This window comes from Quercus robur, chromosome 12, assembly GCF_932294415.1.
Source record: "Quercus robur chromosome 12, dhQueRobu3.1, whole genome shotgun sequence".
NCBI classification, from domain to species: domain Eukaryota; kingdom Viridiplantae; phylum Streptophyta; class Magnoliopsida; order Fagales; family Fagaceae; genus Quercus; species Quercus robur.
Window position 1 is genome coordinate 32,017,222 of NC_065545.1, and position 10,442 is coordinate 32,027,663.

The window sequence follows — 10,442 nt, forward strand, 5'->3', positions numbered from 1 at the left end:
CAATTGGAGAAGCCAATTTCATCAATTTAAGCCAATTTGACAAAATCCCCAATTCGGATCAAATTCAAAACCCTAGAATTTCCAATTTTTCAAAAACCACAAAATTGATCAAATTAAACTATAGGGAACATCAATATAACATCATGGCACAAAAACCCATTGATCAATTACACAAGAATTGGCTTGAATCATCAAAAACCCCAACCAGTTTGAAGATGTCGAAAATACCCATGAGAATGCATGAAAAATGCATGAAATTAAGAAATAAACTTGAAAAAGAAGGGCAAAAGGGTCTTACCGGCTTCTAAGGGAAAAACCTTGCAAAAATCTTGAAGGAAAACGACAAAAATTGACTGGTGGAGCCAAGAGCCAACGCAAAGAGAGAGAAAAGCAAGAAAAAGTTTGAATAGTGATTTTGAAAAAGTCCAATTCTGCCTTTTTGAAAAACCTGATTCACGAGTTTTGATCAGTCGAAAATCAGCCTCGACCGGTCGAAACAGACAGAGACTCCCTCTCTCAAAAAATTTTAAAATTTTAAAAATTTCGATCGGTCGAAAAACAGAATGGACCAATCGAATCAGGCAGAGGCTCACCATATTTTTTAGGAAAAACACAATTTTTGAAAAACAAGTTGATTTGACTCAAAGCATTAAAATTTAAGACAAAAATGCATGAGTATGAGATGATATGATTTTCCAATCAAGAATTTTAAGCCCAATATTCCCAAAAACATAATTTTGCATTCTCCACAAATTTTCAAGCAACAAATTTTGTTTGTACATAATTCAAAGTGATTGCAAAAACTTGGTTGGTCAAACCATAAACACACACAATAACATGTACAATGTTTAGCAAAGAGTAACTCGTGTAATGTGTGCGACTAGTAAAAACTTGAGATACATGTGAGGTGATATGTGAATAGAAATCAATCACAAAGTTTACAAAATTCATCACAAAGAATTTAAAAGAGACTATTACCTAAAGAGTTACATCATATAACTTCCACATCTCCTAGATCATAAGCTTGCAATCATGTAAGTTTCTTGTATTTATGCCTCATAATATACATTCCAGTTTTAAGTTATGTGAGTTTGGCATCAAGCCTAATAGTACACACCAATTAGATTTTAAGAATTAAGCACTTTTACCGAGGCTTCACCTTATGTTCTTTTTGTGCATGTGCTACACTTTCTCGAGTACAAAATCTTATGATATGCACTAAGGTGTTCATGATTGGCTAGTGAACAGTGGTGAGATGGTTATTTATGCCTTTCTCTAAAAGTTCAAGTCCAACATTTAAAAACATGTGACTTCAAGATTAAGACATAGTAATCAAAAACCATACACATCTTTCCCACACAATATGCACTACAAATCTTCAACTAGTAGAGTGTAATAAATAAGCTCATCAAAGCTAAACAAGGTACAAAAACATGTTATGTGAAAATAAATTGGCCAACCTTGTTCTCAAAAACCAAGAAAAATAGTGCAAAAACAAAATGTGCTTCCTTTTTCCCTTTTATTTTTTATTTTTTATTTTTTTTTATTTTAATAAAATTAAAAAAAACACCTAGAATGAAATGCATGAATGTTATGCTATGCAAATCCTAGAGACAAAAAAAAAAAAAAAAAAAAAAAAAACCAAAGAACAATGGTCACAAAGGGTAGAACAATGAAGCACAATGACCATGTCAGAAAGACTCAGTTAGGTTGAGTCTTTTGCATCCAAAAATTTTTAGATGCATCACGAGCATTGGAGTTCTTATTCACTTGAGAATGATTACTAACTCCTGGATTGGAATAAAGGTTTAAAGCCTTTACCAAATCACCAATAAGTACCATAGGATCAAGTGCTTGAAGCACAAGTACTTTTGGTTTGTTTGCTTTCTTTACAGCTTGCAGCTTGTAGCAATTTGGACGTATGTGTCCAGTCTTTCCACAAAAGTGACAAACCCATGCAGGTTTATCATGTGTCTTGTCCTTAGATAGGGTAGGCTTCTTAGGCTTAGATTCTTTCAGATCAACCCTAATCTTCCTAGATGATGAATCTTCTAAGGGTTTGGCAACCTCACTCACAGAGGGTTTGACAGTCTCACTCACTATCTCACTCACTGAAGGTTCAGAAGAAGAAGATGAAGGAACAAACTTAGTGGAATGGGGAGCGGACACACCGATGCTATCAACATAACCTAAACCAGTTTTGTCAGAAGACGACTTTTGAACACTCAACATTTGATCAAGTTTAGAACTAGCAGATCTAGCAACAGATAAATCAAGTTCTAAAGATTTAACTTTATCAAGCAAAAGCATGTTTTCAATTTTCACATTGTGCAAAAAATCATTAGCATCAAACAATTTAACAAGCAAATTTTTCTTTTCAAGCTCAAGAGATTCAATTTTCTTTAGGCCAAGTTCAACATTCATAGCATCCTTTACAGCAACTTTGCAAAGTTTGTTATAGGCCTCTTGAAAATCTGCATCTTCAGAGAGTTCCCCATCAGAAGGGTTCTCTTCAACAGATATGCTCTCATCAACTACAGTAGTAGCAGTGAAAGCAATGAAGTTTCCGTCCTCATCACAATCAGACTCATGATCAGAAACTTCACCATCACTAAGGGTTACGGCCATAGCCTTACCCATAGATTTCAAATAGGTTGGACATTCAGATTTCATGTGTCCATACCCTTGACATCCAAAACATTGAGAGCCCAAAGAATTATTGGAAGATTGACCTACTCTTTCTCTAGGTTTATCATTGTTATTAACCTTAGTGGGATCATGCTTCCTAAAATTTCTAGGTTCAGCAGTGTTTGTGCCTCTTGCCTTTCTATTGTTATTTCTGAGAAAGTTTCTAAAGTTCTTGGCAAGATAGGCAATCTTTGTAGTAGAGAGCTCATCATCAAATCCACCACTATCAACATCATCAACTGACTTAAGAGCCATTGATTTGGATTTGGTAGGTTTGGGTAAATCCAACTCATAGGATTGAAGAGATCCTACAAGCTCATCAACAGGGATGGAGTCCACATCCTTGCTTTCAGTAATGGCAGTCACCTTGGGTCTAAAGTCTTCAGTCAAAGATCTAAGAATCTTCCTAACAATTTTAGGTTGATCATAGATTTCACCCAAGTTAAAAGCAGAATTAACAATATTATTCAGTTTAGCATAGAATTCATCATCAAACATCCTAATGCTTTCAAATTTAGAAGTCAATTGCTACAATTTATTTATTTTGACAGCCTTTGTGCCTTCATGCACAGTCTGGAGGATATTCCAAGTAGTATGAGCGATCTCAACATTCGAGATTCTCTTAAATTCCTCCATAGAAACAGCATTAAAAATCGCATTCATAGCCTTGCTATTAAATGAAGCCGCTTCTTTCTGAGAAGTTTGCCACTCACTAACAGGAGTAGTGGGCTTCTCCCATCCGTATTCAACGGAGTTCCACACCCTCTCATCAATGGATTTCAGGAAAGCTTTCATCCTTACTTTCCAGTAAGCATAATTATTCCCATCAAAGTGATGAGGAATAACTAGAGAGTGTCCGTGTTCCATGACAACAGGAGTCAAGGATCAGCTCAGAGATCAAAGGATCAACAACAAAAGAGCTACCCGCTCTGATACCACTTGACAGTTTTTAGACCCCTTAATCAATTGTTTAAGGGGTCTAAAAACTGTCAGAGACAAATCAGACTATTATCAATAAATACAGACTTTTGTCAAATCATTTCTCTGGTGGATTCCAATTTTCTTCTCCTTGTGAATTTAGGGAAACCCCTCGTGGATTCGAGATTTACTACCAGAAACTAACAGTTTAGTTTCTGCTCCATCAAGAAAGCATCATGTGTACTTTCTTCAAGCTTTCGCGACATCAAATTATGTAATGTATATTTCTAAAGTTCTTTACCTTGCCTCAATTGAAAATTTCACTCATATGTGTATATCCCATATTTTTGTCACATTTATTATATAAAATTATTGTTAAATAAAACTCCCACTAAGAAAAGTGAGTCTTTGTTGCATAGGATTTTGTCAAAAATAAAAACTCTCTCTCTCTCTCCCTCCCTAGATACTTATTGCTCTTTTTTTTGTTAAGTAAAAATTGAAAGGATTCGACCCTAGATCTAATTTTAACGCTACTTATCTACACCATGATTCTTGAAAATTTTTCCCCTTCTATATTAATAGTTTTTGCATCATTGCATGGTTATGGGAAATAATCATACTTTTTCATTTTTTTGGTTCCGACCAAAAAATTTGTTCTTCTGGAACTTGGGGATTTTATCCTATGGCCAAGAAAGCCATTGGTACATGACAAAAACATTTTAAAGGCATCTTGTTTAATATATTTACTTAGCACATTCTACTTTAATCCCACTAAAACATTGAAGATATGATGTAGGTGAAAAGCCACAAAAAATAGAACACATCTTCTTCAAGATGATAATCCTTGAATCTACAGAGAGAATTCTAGAATTCACTAAAAAATAAAGGATATTACTCTCTGAAATTTTATTAATGAGAAAACTGATTTGTGGCTATAATGCACTTAAATAGAAAAAAAGAAGTCTTAGGGTTGCTATGAAGCTCTTAGAAAACTCAAAATCACTTCTAGGGTAGCTAGAAAATCCTAACTCATGTTAAACAAGAAATTAAGCTAGAAAATAGGAAAATTAGCTAAATAATACAAAATTGAGAGAATTACAAAATCAAATTTTACGGTGGCTAGGAAATGTCCTAGTATAGGCGGGATATTATTCTGACTTTTAAATTAAAAGTTATACTTTAGAGAAAAAATTACTATAAAAAGCAAAAACAATTAATTAAAGGCCTAAACAAAGGAAGTTGCCAAAAAATAAAAAAAAACCAATGTAGGACATGGCCGATGGCGATGAGTATTGATCCTTGTAACAATTCCCTTTAGGTTACTAATTTTCACGTAGTTCTATCATTTAGATGATTTCTAGTTTCTAGTACTTTTCAATTTCCTAAATTTCTTGTATGCTAACTGTCGGACCATGAGCTGTGTCATTCCACCTCAAAACTAATTGGTGATGAGGAAGACACACTTAAATCTTTTATGGCATTCGACATCACATTACGTGGGCCTGTTTTTAGAGTGGTTGTAGGGAGTCAAATTGTGGTCCCCCCAACAATCTCTCCCTCACAATGACACTCCCGTGACTCGAACCCATGACCTTGGCTCTGATACTATTTTTCGGACTGTGAGCTGTGCCATTCCACCTCAAAACTAATTGGTGATGAGAAAGACACATTCAAATCTTTTATGGCATTTGACATCACACCACGAGGGCTTGTTTTTAGAGTGGTTGTAGGGAGTCAAATTGTGGTCCCCAACACTAACTTTTGATGATCTCTTTATACAAGAAAAGTCCGTTCTAGAAGTTCATTGTCAATCTTGCTTTCAAGCCAGAGTTTTTCCCCCACAACATCAAGATAACATATTTTATTTAAAATGAAAAAGAGAGTGAAACTTTCTTAGAGCTTGGATAAACTTGTCTTCTTCGTAACCTGGCCAGTTGGTACCAATGCTTTTTGCACTCCACTTTTGTAAAAAGTAGACCAGGCTAATGCATGGTTTGGTGGTAGCATCAAGAACACAAGAAATGATTAATGAGTATTAAAAGGAAAGCTAATTAATATGTAAGTGCGGGTTTGGTTGTTGAAATTGACATCTTATGTTGAACAGTCCTATTACACTTTCAAATTTCAATACGAAATGAATAGCTTTATAGTTGTTTGACAACAAAAGGAAGAGTTGGGCTTGAACGTCTTTAATTCTACATTTGCTGGCATGAATAAACTTTTTTTTTTTGGGTAAAATGGCATGAATAAACTACACCTTGTATGATTCATCATTTATTTATTGATTTAGTTTGCGTGATTGATTGTAATGCTACTTTATGTGGTCGGTAGACAAATTTGGGCATTCATGCTCTATCTCGATTTTTTTTACATGACTGGAAAACAGTGCATGTTTACCAAAAAAAAAGAAAAAGTTTCACGTAGTCTCACTCTCACATTGCTAAATTTGTATTAGTCTCTTGATCTCGGCCCAGTTAATACCAGTCTTGGAGATCACGAGCAAGGATTTGATTGATACCAGTCTTAGAAATCACGAGCAAAAATTTGGTGTATTGTCATTTTTTATGCAATTCCGTGGTCTGCAGAAACATGGTACGAGCAAGGATTTGAATGATACCAGCCTTAGGAATCACGAGCAATGATTTGGTGTATTGTCATTTTTTATGCAATTCCGTGGTCTGCAGAAACAGGTGTTACTTTTGATAAATATACCGTGTGTGGTTAAAAATTAATCATCCATTTTTGGAATGTTTTTTTTATAGGAAATTGAAAAAGTTATAAAAAAAAAGAATGGATTATTGTCCCATATTACTTAAGAAAGTGTGTTGTGTGTAGTATAACTTGCTCCACCTTCCCTTAAAAGTTATCATGGCTTTTGAGTGGAGTTGTGGTGTGTCTTTGTGTTAGAACCCATTTCTCTCTCCCTTATGTGTGTGTGTTTGTTTCTCAAAAAAAAAAAAAGTAAATTATTTTTTCGTTTTTCTATAAAAAATTTTCTAAAATGAATTACTAATATATGCACTAAGAGCATTCACAGCAGTGAAGCTAAAAATTTAGCTATTTGGCACTTACAAAAGTCACTTTATCTATTTTACCTCTTCGCACCCCACAGCAATGGATCTATATTTTTAGCTATTTGATTAAAATAATACAAAAAACTCATTAGAATAATAATAAAAACTTTCACAACAAACTTAAGTAACCAATCACAACCACCTCCACTATCAGCCACAATCACACCCACAACCACAACTACCATCACCACCACCACTAGTCCACAGCAGGGAAAAAAAAAACCACCAACCCAAATCCCCAACTTTTTCCTCAACCCAAATCTAACAAAATCACCAAATCACATCAAAATCCACCTCCACCATCGCAACACAACCAAATCACAACCACCATCACAATAGCCTCAAGCTTAACAAAAAAACTGGCAACCAATTAAAAAAAAAAAAAAAAACCTAGAAATCTCACCCTCAAGATACCCAAGCCAAGAGCACAAAATACACATAATTAGAAATCTTAAAACCCAGATATGCAATCTAAAGAGACCCACACAGCAACCACACACCACCACCCATAAACCGTTACGGCACCAAACACAACCACGAACCCAGCAGCGGCTTGGGTCGGCACCGGACAGGGGCTTGGGTTGGCGCTGGGCAGGGGCTTGGGTCGGCGGCGAGTGGAGGAATTGAAGCTTGCAACGGTAAGAAATGAAGAGTGTGAGGACTGATTGAGGGGAGAGAGGAGCAACGGGTAGAAATGGGGAAGGAGGAGAAAGAAAAAAAAATTAAAATATTCTCCATAAGTGTGAACACAAAATAAAATAATATATATATATATATATATATATATATTTACCTTTGAGTTACAGTGCACATCTATCTTTAGATGTGCACTGTGGCTGAGAAGCCAAATTTTTTGACTATAGCTCCATTGCTGCAGCTCCATTTTTGTGATTGGTGGTGCTAAAAATAGCAATATAGCTATTTAGCACTACTGTTGTGAGTGCTTTAAGGGTACACGTTAGTAAATCCCAAAAATAAATATACAGAATCTGGTTAAAAAGTGGTGTACAAGATGATATATAATAAATTAATTAATGGGCTTTGCGCGAATTTGTCATCAAATTGAGCACCTCGTTAGGCTCGTTTGAAAGAAAGGTTCCGTACTTCCTACCCCCAACCCACCCATATTGTTTTCCTTTCCACGATTCTCCCTTCTTTTTATAGCTGCTTAGTGCTTAGAGTCGTAAATGAATGACTTGTTTTTAAACAAGTTTGGGCTCAGCTTGATGGAAAAAACTTACTTTAGGTTCATTTACTTAAGGTGTGTTTGTTTGGATATGAAATAAGGTGGATGGAAAACTTTGGAGAGAAAATAGGAAGGAAAACTTTTTTAGAGTGTATTTGGTTGGGTGGGAAGGAAGGAAAATAAATGGTGGGGCCTAAGTATTTTTTCCCCAGGCTCACCAAAAAGTTTTCTTCTCAAAATGTACAAAAAACTGAAGGGATAAATTAGACATCATTTTTGGAAAAAAATGCCCTTGTACAATTGTACATGGACTTCGTACATGTGCTTTTCTTTACACTTTTTTTTTTTTTTCTTTCCTAAACGTTGCCTGCCTCCTATTCTTCTTTTTCTTTTTCTTTTTCTTCTTCTTCTTCTTCTTCTTCCCCCCCCCCCCCCCCCCCCCCCCCCCCGCCCCCCCTCCTAGACATTGCCTGGCCCTTTTTTTTTTGATTTACTGGGCAGGCTTGTCCAGTATTCATTTTTTCTTTTGCTTTCTTTTCTTTTGTCTTGTTTTTTTGTTTTTGTTTTTTTTGTTTTTTTTTTTTTGGTTTAGATGTGCTTTTTTTTTTTTTATGGACATAATTTTTTTTTTTTTAATAAATTTAGGTGATAGATTTTTTTTTTGGTGGTTGTTTATCACTTTTTTTTGTTTTAATTGGGCTTCATTTTTTAACAAGGGTATATGCGTAAATTTATACAAACTCACTTTCTCCATCCCTCCATTTTTCCACTCCCAACTAAACAAAAAGGAGGGAAATTAAAATATTTTCTACCCTCCCACTTTTCCATCCTCTTACTATTTTCTATCCTTCCACTTTTCCACCCCTTCAACTAAACGGACCTTTAGTCAAGTTTAAACATAATAGTGTGCTCATGAATATAAAATGTATAAATGTTTAAAAATATACTTATACATACTTAATGCTATATATAATATTCTTTGAAAAGTATCAAGATTTGAAATTTGTGGAGAATAATGACTGTGAGGGTGAGCAGGACGAGTAAATGAGTTGGACTGTGGGTCATGTCTGAGGATACCTGTGAACCCGAGGATGGTCATAAGGTTTATTAAGTTTAGGGATCAATGAGTCGAGAACAAGAAAGTATAACAACAAGTTGGTAGTAGTTCCCGAGGAGCGGAGCTTCCTCGGGAAAGCATTGTGGAAGGTTGGAACCTAGCCTTCCCAGGAATGCTATACAAAAGGTAATCATTCCTCTTATGGATAAGTTTCAAGGAAGATAACTAGCAACAAAAGAAGAAATATCTGAGGAGAAGGCTACTACCACCACATTAAATGTTCTGCACCTAACCAACTGGTCACATTTATGTGGAAATGACCCCTAAGCAAAGATATCTTAGTTCACAGCTACTCACAAAACTTCCAGGAGGTTTTTGATGGGACAAGCATCCAAGAGATCATCTACATGACCAATAAGTGGAGGGCTAGGATTGAAAATAACAGGACCATATATGGGAAAGGCCCCCGTGAAAAAAGGGCATGTAATCTTTGGGAAAAATGAGAAAAAAGAGAGAACACCTTGTACTTAGAAAAAAACTTGAGAGTAAATATAAGAACAACTCATCCTCGGACTTGACTGAGGAGTGTCAATCCCAAATTGTGTTTTTTAACTGGTTTAATCCATTTCAATTGAGGCCCATATTTGATTTGCTGAAATGCTCTTTCTTGTAAAATCTACTCTCTAACAAATATATTATGTTGGGCTTATTGGGCCATCATAAATTGTTGGCAGGTTGTAGGTCCAATTCTGGTCCTTACAATTGGCTCCGTTTAAGGGAATAAGAGAAGTGCTTACAATGTAAATCAACTATGGTAGGTTCTGGTCTAAGCCGAGAAGAGTTTGTGGGATCTCAATGTGAAGACCATTTTGTTAACCTTGAAAGGAGGAGGGATCGTGAGGTTAGTGCGCATACCACCCACAATAGCAGGATTCATTCTAGGACTGGAAGCCATATTTCTCATGGAGAAGAAACTAGAAACCTAAGGTTGGAAGTAGATCATCTGTGCATAAAATTGCATCGTAAACAGCGAGAGGCATCTCCTTCAAGCATAGGGTCTAACTTAGTGGGAGATAGCGACTGTAGGCCAAGGTCAAGAACACCTCTCAGCGAATCTGTTTCCTTATCTTCACTGTTTGATAGGGAGGAACGATATTATCAGAAAAAAGGACAAAAGTCCAACCCATAGAAGCTTGGGGAATGATGCGATGAGTAAGGCTTTACACCAGATTTCAAAATCACCCTTTACGCAAAGGATTGACAGGGCTAAACTTCCTTGTCGGTTTGCGCAACCCACTTTTACCATTTACAATGGGAGGATAGACTCGGTGGAGCACGTCAGTCATTTCAATCAAAGAATGGCTGTTCATTTGAGGAATGAGGCCTTGATGTGCAAAGTATTCCCCTCCAGCTTGGGGCCTGTTGCAATGAGATGGTTAGATGGGTTGGATGAAGGCTCAATTAGCTCATTTCAAGAGCTCACTAGGGCCTTCGAGGTCTGATTTGTTACATGTAGCAG